This window comes from Bufo gargarizans, chromosome 2 (genome assembly GCF_014858855.1).
Source record: "Bufo gargarizans isolate SCDJY-AF-19 chromosome 2, ASM1485885v1, whole genome shotgun sequence".
In the NCBI taxonomy this organism is placed as follows: domain Eukaryota; kingdom Metazoa; phylum Chordata; class Amphibia; order Anura; family Bufonidae; genus Bufo; species Bufo gargarizans.
The window spans coordinates 587,666,028-587,677,487 of record NC_058081.1 but is presented as its reverse complement, the minus strand read 5'-3'; the positions used below and the strand labels follow the sequence as shown (position 1 = coordinate 587,677,487).

The following is an 11,460-nucleotide window of genomic DNA, read 5'->3' as shown; positions in this document are numbered from 1 at the left end:
CGGGCGGTGGCTAGTATTCAAATAGGGGGCGGAGTCCCGGACCCGGCAGAGGCAGAGAGGGAGTGCGTGCTGTGCGGCGCAGGCTGAGTTGACGTTGACATCACGTCACGCTGCATCTGAATAGTAGTACCCTGCCTGCGCGCCTGGCCGTCTGCTAGCTGGTGAGGTGAGGGCTGGGCATATAAAAAAAGTAGTATGTACCCCCCCCCATCCCACAGTGCTACGAATCCTCTGTTGTCGCCTGTATTATCCTGATACCCCTCAGTTATATAATATATCTGAGGGGTATCAGGGTAAATCATACAGGGGATAATATAACTAGGGGTATCAGGGTACATGAGGGGAAATATAACCGAGGAGGGCTAGGCTACTATCAGACATTATACAGGGGTAATATAACTTATCTTACCCCTCACCCCTGTATTATGTCCCTGATAGCCCTGCTCACTTGTATTACCCCCTGTATAATGTACCCTGATACCCCTCAGTTATATAATATAACTGAGGGGTATCAGGTTAAATTATACAGGGCGGGGTAATATAACTAAGGGGTATCAGTGTACATTATTATACAGGGGGTAATATAACTAAGGGGTATCAGGGGACATTATTATACAGGGGTAATATAACTTAGGAGGGCTATCAGGGGACATTATACAGAGGAAATATAACTTATATTACCCCTATATAATGTCCTTGATAGCCCTCCTCAGTTATATTACCCCTGTATAGTGTACCCTGATACCCCTTAGTTATATTACCCCCTGTATAATTTACCCTGATACCCCTCAGTTATATTACCCCTGTATAAAGTCCCCTGATAGCCCTCCTCAGTCATATGTCATCCACAGATCCCCCATAACAGTGTGTCATCCACAGGTCCCCCATAACAGTGTGTCATCCACAGGTCCCCCATAACAGTGTGTCATCCACATATCCCCCATAACAGGGCACCTGCGCACTATGGAGAGACTGAAAGGAGGGGAAGATCCGCGGAAGCAAGCAGAGGACGGCACAGCAGACGACTGAATGGCTTCTTTTGTAAGTAAATTATTTTATTTTAGTGCTGAAACTGCTTTAAACTCTAAAGAAAAGTTTTGGAGAGTGTTTCTCTCTTTCTCAGGTATGAAGCAATACCGAGGAAGAAAGGAAAACTCTTGAAAGCTTGTCTTTTAAGTATTAGGATAGTACAATAAAAAGGTACCCCTGCATACCGCAATACTCTCCTATTTTGTAATCTTATTTATATATACTTATTTAGTTTTTTTCAGTAGTATGATTATATGGTGGAAATTATTAGTGCCCCTCGCCCCCATTTTTGACTGTGGTATATTTTGTGCCCCCCCCCCCCCCCCTATATATTGTTCCTAGGCGCAGAGGCGGAGTCACGGCAATGTTAGGGTGAGGCCCAGCCTGTGTGTATATGTGTGTGTGTATATAATTATATATATACAGTGTGTGTGTATATATATATACACACACATATATATACATACATACATAAATACACAAATACACACGTGCGCGGGGCGTGTGTTTTTGTGCTTTAGGGTGCACACCCTAATGCAATAGGCTGCGCACGCCTATGGTCTCCACTCTCCACTGCAAGGGAGACCTGTGCACAGTGCTTACTCTAGGCTGCCGTAAAAACACAGTGGCCTAAAATAAGGCCCAGTTGTCAGCATAGTAGACAGGAACACACAGACAGTGAGCCCTAACTGGAATCCAGCCCGCTTTCCCTGCCTACTTGCAGTGCAAGCCATAGGTGACAAGTTCTCAACTGGTCAGCTTTCCTTACCCTGCTAAGTGCAAGACAGACACAGACACAGAGGCAAAACCACACAGAGACAGAGTCGTACGGGAATGGGTTGGAACCGGGCGGACAATGCAGTACCAAATCAGAATACAGAGTATAGTCAGAATAGCCAAGCAAACCAGATGGGAAACACAGTACCAAATCACGAGACAGAGAGTGGTCAAGGCCAGCTGAGGTCAATACCATAAGCAATAGTCCCTGGATCAGTCACTCATCTTGCATCAGAACCAGGCACACCTAAACCAAATACCAACTAATCTCCCCCAGCGTGAGTCCATGGCAGGGAGGAACAGAGCGAGTGCTCCATTGCCACGGACACACTCGCACCACCAGAGGGTCTGGCCAGGCAGAGTGAGGGGAGTGCATCTCGCTTGGCCGTAACCCCAGACCACATCGCTGGAGCACGGACATGTAATGACTTCTGTAGAAATCAGCGCTGATTAACATCTTTAAGGGACTCCAAATGTGTCAATTCGAATCAGTTCTTTGATCAACACCCTTTCCAGTGCACAGAGCTTTCACTATACCTGGCAAAAAAGCACATAAACTCTGAAGATTTAAAGGGGTTATGTCATGAAACATATAGTACATTTTTCAAACCAGCACATGGTTCTGAATACATTTGCAATTGCAAGCAGTTAAAATTTTTATCTAGCCAGTGTGCTATTCAGTAAAATGTACCTGTATAGCACCACCTGCTGCTTGCTCTTTTCCTTATTTTTTGGTCTATCTCACTGAGCTGGTAGCACCTGCTCAGTTTAAATTTTAAACTGCCACCAGCCTGTCACGAACCAGCGGGTGTGGACCCACGGTGCCACGCGTCATACCTCCTATAAGGGCGTTGTCTAAGTAAACCCCTCGTTCTTCACAGTACCCCTGATGGTGGGGATAGACTTTCCCGAGAGGAACACCAGGTCACTACCTCTTAAGAAGGATAGGCACACGAGGCAGCTGGTCCAGGAGGTACCAGAGCAAGGTGCCAAAGGTACAGACGTAGTCAGCAGGCCGAGTCGTAACCAGGAGCAACAGTGCAGGACCAAAGGATAAGGCAGAGGCGAAGTCAAACAAGTAATAGGTCAGGGCTGGTGGCATAGGTCAGGCAATCTGGGTAGGCAACAGGAGAGTCAAGGCAAGCAGGCAGGGATCAATCAGGTAGCAGAGTCCAGAAACACAAGCAAGTCAGGTACACAGAAACACAAGCAGAGACACAAGGACCTTGACACTCAGGCATCTGGGAAGGTGGCTGAGCCACTTATATACATGCAGGAGGGCTAGGCGCGCTGGCCCTTAAGTGCTGCAGGGAAGAAGCAGCAAGCATGCTGAAACTGTGGAGCGGATCCCAGAACAAACAGTACCTGCAAGGACAGAGCCCAGGACTGCAGCGGTTAATGGGGAAGCACAGGCAGCAGATCACCCTCTGAACACGGCACCCACGACCATGCCGGTAAGCAGGAGAACAGCGGCGCACAGCAGCTGCTGTTACACAGCCATATATTCTGTTAGAAGTTGTGGCAGTTACAGGAAGAGAGCTGCAGCAGAAAGGACACACCCTATGAGCTGCTAGCCTGGGGAGATCTCTGGATCCATTTGAGGTACAGGGCTGGTTCCAGGTTTGTTAGAAAGGTATTGTCTATATGTGCTATATGATTTTTGATTTTCTATGGGGCTGGCAAAAATAGCCGAGCGCTGACTCAGCTATTTCCGTCGGCCCCACAGCGGGGAGCGGGGGTCGTGAATGCGCGGTATGGGGAGCCGGCTTGGTGGTGGCCGGATCAGAGTCCTCCAGCCACCACCTTGCGAGGCTCTGTTCTCGATATAGGTGTGGGTTCAAGTGGTGGGACCTGCACCTATAAGACAATGGGGGCATATCCTAGCGATATATGCTCCCATTGTCCATAATGAGACAACTCCTTTAATGAGCCATTTATGATTCACACCTGGTTTTGGCTTCAAAAAGTCCAACAGAAAACCTGATCAAAACCTGAACGTGTATGGGCCTAAAAAGTATTTGCTCTAACCCAAAACCACACACACCTGGAGATCATGAATGGTTAACTGGTGTACACACTGCAATCATTGAGGGATATGTATCAAAATTGGTGTAAATGAAAGTGCAAGGAGTTGCCAATGGCAAGCAATCAGTACGCTGCTCTCAATTTCCAAGGAGCTTCATCAGGCCGTTTTGGTCACATTTAGGGCACTGTGTGCACCACGTGTCTCATTGTGATACTAGTATGCATGGTTATGGTATTTACGTTTTAGCCATATTGAGGCTGGGTAGTATTGTACCGCGCAAGCAATCACTCAATACTACCCCAATCTTAAAATGAAAAATGCAACTTTTTAACTAGTCCCCAAAAAGTTGCAGCTGCACGCCAACACAAAAAGGAGCCAAATGTAACAAATGGCGTCCGACATTAGATATATTTGTTGCAAAACAATCTCATAAGACGCAGAATAAGCCGATACTGATACATGTCGGCCAGTCTGTGTTTAACAGATCTGATCCCTACATTCATATTCTGTCGCTCCCTGGCCGTAGAACTACAATTCCTAATATGCCTACAGTTACTTTCCACAATAACTACAAAGACGCTCTTAAGATGAGAGTGACGAGCATAAAGATAACAATTCCATGTCAACATTAACAGCGACTACTACCCTCAGTCCTCCTTATTCCATCTCCTCTATCTTGTTGCAGAAAATAAAGAAGTGAAATATTAGGATTTCATATGTATTTCAGCAGTTTCTAACCTGAAGAACAGGTTTCCAATCCGGATGAAAAAGGGATTGCTTACCAGAGACTGTAACTCCCTCTTTATTCCATATTCTCCTCCTACTTTGAACTTGCTGTTGCCCTGGAGCTCACTTGTTTGAATAGGGACTGAAGTACTGAGCTGAGATCACTGTGGGTTGGGAGGCTCCTAAGAAACTTTGTTTTCCTTCAGCGCCTTACTGGGGATATATCAAGTTGGGATTTACAATGAAGAAAGAGTCCTTCTAGCCGGGACCTTTGGACAATTACAACTAAAGGTTGGTTCCTTTTGTTGTTTGCTTTCTCCTCTGAGGTCATCATTGTTAATTCCTCTGTATACAGCTAGGTCTGAAGACAATGAATTCGTAAGATGAAGACCAGGGTTCTGGCATTGAGGGTGTGTGGTGCACCCTGTGACACTTAGAGGTGTAGAGGAGATTTCATTCCCTTGATTTGCTATTTCTGGTCACAGACCTTCTGAAAAGTTTCCCGGCATTGATTCAATCAGATCTTGTCTGTAACAGAAGAAGAGTGCCGGGAAAGCTATCTCTGCTTGTAATTGGCTGTGAGATCAGTATGTGCAGAGGACAGGGCGACACATGAGATAAGCTTAGGTGGCGCGGAGATATACAAAGGTGGTCGTAGAAGGAATGATTCTTCTTACTGACCAGAATGATAATGAAGACTATTAACCTTTTCATGACAGTGGATGTTTTGGGCCTGCATGATTAGAGCAAAATTTTACCATCAGGAAATCTGCATTCTAAGGGCTCATGCACGCGAATGTATTTTCTTTTCGTGTCCATTCAGTTTTTTGTTTTATTTTGCGGACTGTATGCGTAACCATTCATTAAAAAAAAAACGGAAGTTACTCCATTTCCATATATCCGTTCCGCAAAAAAATAGAACCTGTCCTATTATTGTCCACATTACGGACAAGGATAGGACTGTTCGATTAGGGGCCAGCTGTTCCATTCTGCAAAATGCGGAATGCACACGGACGTCATCCGTATTTTTTATGGATCTGTGTTTTGTGACATACAGTCGTGTGCATGAGGCCTAATGGTGATTTTTGTTTTGCTTATCAGTCTATAGAGATGAGCAAATTTCCACTTATGAAATTCATTCACACTTCGTTTGGTGGTTAAAGGTGAATTGCGTTATGGGTTCCATTACCACGGACCATAACGCAATTCTATGACGGAGTGCTTAACGGAATGCCTTTAGAGCAGGGATGCCCAACCTGCGGCCCTCCAGCTGTTGTAAAACTACAACTCCCAGCATGGCCAGACAGCCTACAGCTATCAGCCTACAGGAGGGCATGCTGGGAGTTGTAGTTTTACAACAGCTGGAGGGCCACAGGTTTTAGCATCCCTGCTTTAGAGGCATTCCGTTATTCATTCCGTCATAATAGAAGTCTATGGGCTGCAAAACGAATCCGTCCCATTTCCGTTATGCGGGGGAGGACGCAATTCACCTTTTACCACCAAAGTGTGAACAAATTTCAAAATATGAAATTCGCTCATCTCTATCAGTCTACATCAAAATATTTCATGACATTGGGGTCTTACTTATTTTATAGAATTGGAGTTGATATGAAAGCATTTGGTAGGTTTTATTTAGGAAAGAGACCCCCCCCCCCCCCCAAAAAAAAAATAAAAAAAAAATAGATTTTTCTAGTTTTTTTTCATGTTTGATAAATATTTAGCTCCTTTGAGTAGTTCCTTGCATATTGGTGATGTTAGATATGTATATATTATATCACGATAGTGCCAAAAAAAATAAAAAATATCTATTTTACCTTTACATGTGTCGCCCTCCTGGAGCTTTCCATGCAGCCTCTGTACAGGGATGATAATTATCCAGTACATAAACTTTTCAGTATAAAGGTGAAAAAGTAGATATGACAGACTAGAACAAGCAAAACTTGGTGGCCGTGAGTAACTGTTATATGTTTACGTAGTATAATGTATATTATGCCTGACAGAACCATGTTACTGCCCGCGCACCTGATGCTCATACAAAGCCCACTTTATCATGCAGAATATCGAAAATTTAGCATGTGGGTTCAGAGTTGTGCACTTTTTGGAGGGGTATGGTATTTTTACTTACATTTTTTTTACATTACATTTTTTTTCTCATTTTAGATATTTATTTTTATTTACATGTTAATCTATTTATTTATTAATTATTTATTTATATTAGTTTATTCTATGGGACACAGGTGAGCTGGGGACTATTGAAGCAGTATGGATACTTGCTTGTTCTATACACTTGCGTTACACTGCTCAGACACCGCCAGGCACGCACACAGCTAAAACAGATCACTGATATCACTAATGGACACTATTACCAGTGATCTGTATAGGAGAGACATGCAAAGAGGACACACAGTGTGCCTTCTCTGCATCAATTTAAGCCCCCTCTGTATAGGAAATCCCTGGGTCCCCTAGTGACTGGCCAAATGTGGGAGCAGCGCTTCCACATACAAGATGACATTGCCCCATATGCGCGCTCTTTTCAGGGTTTTCTGCGATGGATTATTTCAGTTTTCTGTCACAGTAGAGGTTTGGGCTGTCAGTGGGACAACTTCACTGTGTAAATGAACAGGCTGCAGGCACAAGGACCAGATCAGTGGTGGCTAAGAAGGGGTTAATTATTATGTCTATCATGATAAAGAGATCAAATGGTCATATTAAAATGGAGGATATCAGCAAAATGAGCAGATTAGATGGGTAGAAATCACAAAAATGTAAAAGCCCATGCACATGGCCATGTTATGGTTGGGTGCATGTGCAATACCCCAGATAGGGGATCTGCAATTGTTTATTATACATTGCAATGTCATGTTATGTTATGTATCTGCTCTATGCTTCAGGAATGATAAGGTATGGTTGGTATAAAGAATAGAACTTACCATTTCATTCCTCCCCTCTTGGTAGGAGTGGGTTGGTCCTACTTCCTGCCAGGAGGGGGAGCTCTAAAGACTTCTAGTGACAGCTAGGCAAGCCTGGAGTAAAGGAACATGTCCATCTGCTCCCACTCCATGGGCCTTGGTATTAAAGTTACATCTCTTCTATCAGGACCACTACTCCAGGGAGACTGCAGGGTCCCAGTGTACCAAAAGATCCTCAAGCTATAGTGTACCAAGTCAGCAGCACTACAGCTATACATATTCCACTGCAAGTGAGGGGATAGCAAGTTAAGACACCCATCACCACAGTTCAGGACAGACACATGCAAAAGTCTGCATATTACAAGTGGACACCTATAGTCACAAGTGCCAGCCTATAGCTGTTAGCAAAGGGAAATCAGGAGAGAGAGAGAGAGAGAGAGAGAGAGAGAAAGACTACTCTAGATTGCTATTGTCTGCCATCTTGCCTGCCACCATACCTCATCATCTGGGGATAGAGACATTGCACCTTGTACAGATGACAACTGGATGTGCTGTAAACTCATCCTTTGCACTCAGTAAAGAAAGATGTTTGTTGTTCTACATCTCCCTGCTCCTTTCACACCTCCTTTTCACTGCGCTGAGCCCCAGGGAGCGATGACCTGAAGAAGTACACAGTGACACAACATCTCATCAGAGCCACTACTACTCCCATCCTCTGCACCAACTCCTCAGGGGCTCACTGCACATGAAGCTATAAGACAGCACACATAGTAGTACCTCTCTGCGTACATAGATGTAAACTGGCCAAAAAGAATTGTGGCATGTTCTACTGGATGCAGGGGCAGACACAGGCAAACCTGAAATGGACCTCCATCTTTCCAGCTGCTAGTTTAACAAGAAAGTTGTCATAGACAAAGAGAACATCCTAAGTTCCCTTAACAGTCTGCCTACGCACTAGTAATTATAGGGGATTGGATGGAAGTCATGACTGTAGTCCGTACCATAGCAGGACATCCACTTGCATGCTCGACCACTGTGAATTTGCCTGATTGGATGTCACGTTACAGAGACATTCTCCCCTATGTGTGTATAGTGGCGCACAGCGTGCCTACGGCTGTCTAGTCACAACAGTTATGGTTCTGTTTCCGTGTATGAATGGGGTCATGCTGACAGATCTCATAGACCTTATGAAGCAACCATACAGGAACAGTTACTGGTATAGATGCGTGTGTATATCCACTTACTTTTGCCGTGTGTGATATTACCTGTGTATTTTTTTTGTACAGTTACTGTTACTCTGCCCCATGGTATTTTTAGACAGCGATCATTGCATGACTTGCAGTCTCTCATTACATCTGTGTGCCTCTGATATTAGACATTGTGATAAGAGGGCTCTTATTGTTACACTTATTATACTAGGGCCATATTAGCCCTATGTATCACTCTTTCTATGTGAAAACATGGAGCGATGCTTTGTATTGGTTTCCAACAGAAGAACAGTAGAACTGGGAGGCACCTGGGTGTTGCATCCAAGCCAGCTATATACACTCACCTAAAGAATTATTAGGAACACCTGTTCTATTTCTCATTAATGCGATTATCTAGTCAACCAATCACATGCAGTTGCTTCAATGCATGTAGGGTTGTGGTCCTGGTCAAGACAGTCTCCTGAACTCCAAACTGAATGTCAGAATGGGAAAGAAAGGTGGTCTACAACAGCAGAAGACCCCACTGGGTTCCACTTATCTTCACTACAAATAGGAAAAAGAGGCTACAATTTGCACAAGCTCACCAAAATTGGACTGTTGAAGACTGGAAAAATGTTGCCTGGTCTGATGAGTCTCAATTTCTGTTGAGACATTCAAATGGTAGAGTCCGAATTTGGTGTAAACAGAATGAGAACATGTATCCATCATGCCTTGTTACCACTGTGCAGGCTGGTGGTGGTGGTGTAATGGTGTGGGGGATGTTTTCTGGGCACACTTTAGGCCCCTTAGTGCCAATTGGCCATCGTTTAAATGCCACGGGCTACCTGAGCATTGTTTCTGACCATGTCCATCCCTTCATGACCACCATGTACCCATTTTCTGATGGCTACTTCCAGCAGGATAATGCACCATGTAACAAAGCTCGAATCATTTCAAATTGGTTTCTTGAACATGACAATGAGTTCACTGTACTAAAATGGCCCCCACAGTCACCAGATCTCAACCCAATAGAGCATCTTTGGGATGTGGTGGAACGGGAGCTTCGTGCCCTGGATGTGCATCCCTCAAATCTCCATCAACTGCAAGATGCTATCCTATCAATATGGGCCAACATTTCTAAAGAATGCTATCACCACCTTGTTGAAGCAATGCCACGTAGAATTAAGGCAGTTCTGAAGGCAAAAGGGGGTCCAACACCGTATTAGTATGGTGTTCCTAATAATTCTTTAGGTGAGTGTATATTGATATGCTATTGTTTTAAGAGCTAGGATATTATGTAGACACACGAAAATGATTTTCAGAAGATTGATACTATGAAAGATCATGAAAGATGTGTTCATGGATCCCATTAATTGCCTACATATGTTTCTGCATAAGGTTTTGGAGTAACCTGAGTTTTTTGGGTGACAGATGGAAAAAAACAATGGAAAATGTGCAAACTTATGGAATTTCAAGAAACCATATATAGTATTATTTAGATGCAGCTAATTTCACTTGCAGGTCGATTGATTTCTAATGACCACACGTCTTTTCAGGTGGTTTCCTGCTGTATATTTCACGTTTTAGTTTTAGACACCGGATGACTACACCTGTAATATTTTTCAGAGTTTATTGTTTCATGACTTCACATGCTTTTTGTTGGCAGTGGCTACATATGTATTACTAAGGGCTTGTTCATCATATTTCAGCTGTGTATTCCCCCGTGTATTCTTTTTTTTAAATTAAATCTGTACTATGAATTTTTTATGGGCTTTAGCCTGGCTAGATTTCCACACAGATGGCACATGGTGGTAGTTTCCTGTGCGGGCCAGCACCACGTGGCAAACTGATGCAATTCACCGCAATGTGCCACAAATATTTCTGGAAAGCTATGGCTGTTCATTGGCCGAAACTGCATGTTGATGGCATGATCGGTTGAATTCAGCCGATCACTTGCAATTGTGTTCAGGTACCAGGAAGACATTTAAAAATACAACTGATTCCCTGGTGAGCTAATTTAGTTGGTGGAATCATTTATATGAATGATATCATGGACGGCTGATCTGCCACAATGCGGCCAATCATTATCTAAAATGCATGGCCAGTTTTAGATTGGCTAGTGTCGAAGATTAAAAAAATACAAAAAATGGTCACAAATGTTTACAACTATATATCTTTCTTGACGAATCCTTCTTTTTAAGATATATATTTGAAAAAGTGAAAAAGCATTGCGCCTAGCCTTGTATGCCAGGGAAAATATGTTATGCAACAATAGTTTTGTTAGACAGAGAAGGTCAGTCACGAACATTGCACTGCTGTTATGGAGTTATATGCAACTCTAGAGAAAATAATGTATATATTTTAGGGGGTTAAAAAAAAAAATGAGGGGGTTAGTTACAGCACCTGAAACTAAATACTTTTGTAATTGCATGTAATTGAAAATTTAGTATAGCCACTGAGATATTCAATAAAATGTATCTGTATAGTTTTGTTAGAAAGAGATTGTCTGATATCTGATTCTAATTTTTAACATTAATCATGTGCTAACTGGGCTTTCCAAGATTTAAAAAATAAAATCCTACCTTTTAAATGTTCTGCAGCTCCCAGTAGCTACTATCACTCATGTGAATTTGATATTACTGTATAAGAACTGTGCACAGAAAGCCAGAAGAAGAAAGACAAACCATAAAGGAAAGGTACTAGCAGCAGAAGGTTCCCACACCAGATTGATGCTTCAAATAATATATATACAGTATCTCACATTTTTGTAAATATTTTATTATATCTTTTCATGGGACACTGAAGA

At 43.1% G+C, this 11,460-nt stretch overlaps 1 protein-coding gene across 1 annotated transcript in view; it reads left to right on the top strand.

The window, feature by feature from the left end:
* The first annotated feature begins 4,637 nt into the window (after positions 1-4,637).
* PLCH2 (phospholipase C eta 2) overlaps positions 4,638-11,460 on the top strand; it is a 730,017-nt gene continuing 723,194 nt past the window's right edge. Inside the window, exon 1 of the mRNA XM_044281842.1 lies at positions 4,638-4,849. The gene's annotated coding sequence lies outside the window, so the exon portion shown is untranslated. The remainder of the gene's footprint in view (positions 4,850-11,460) is intronic.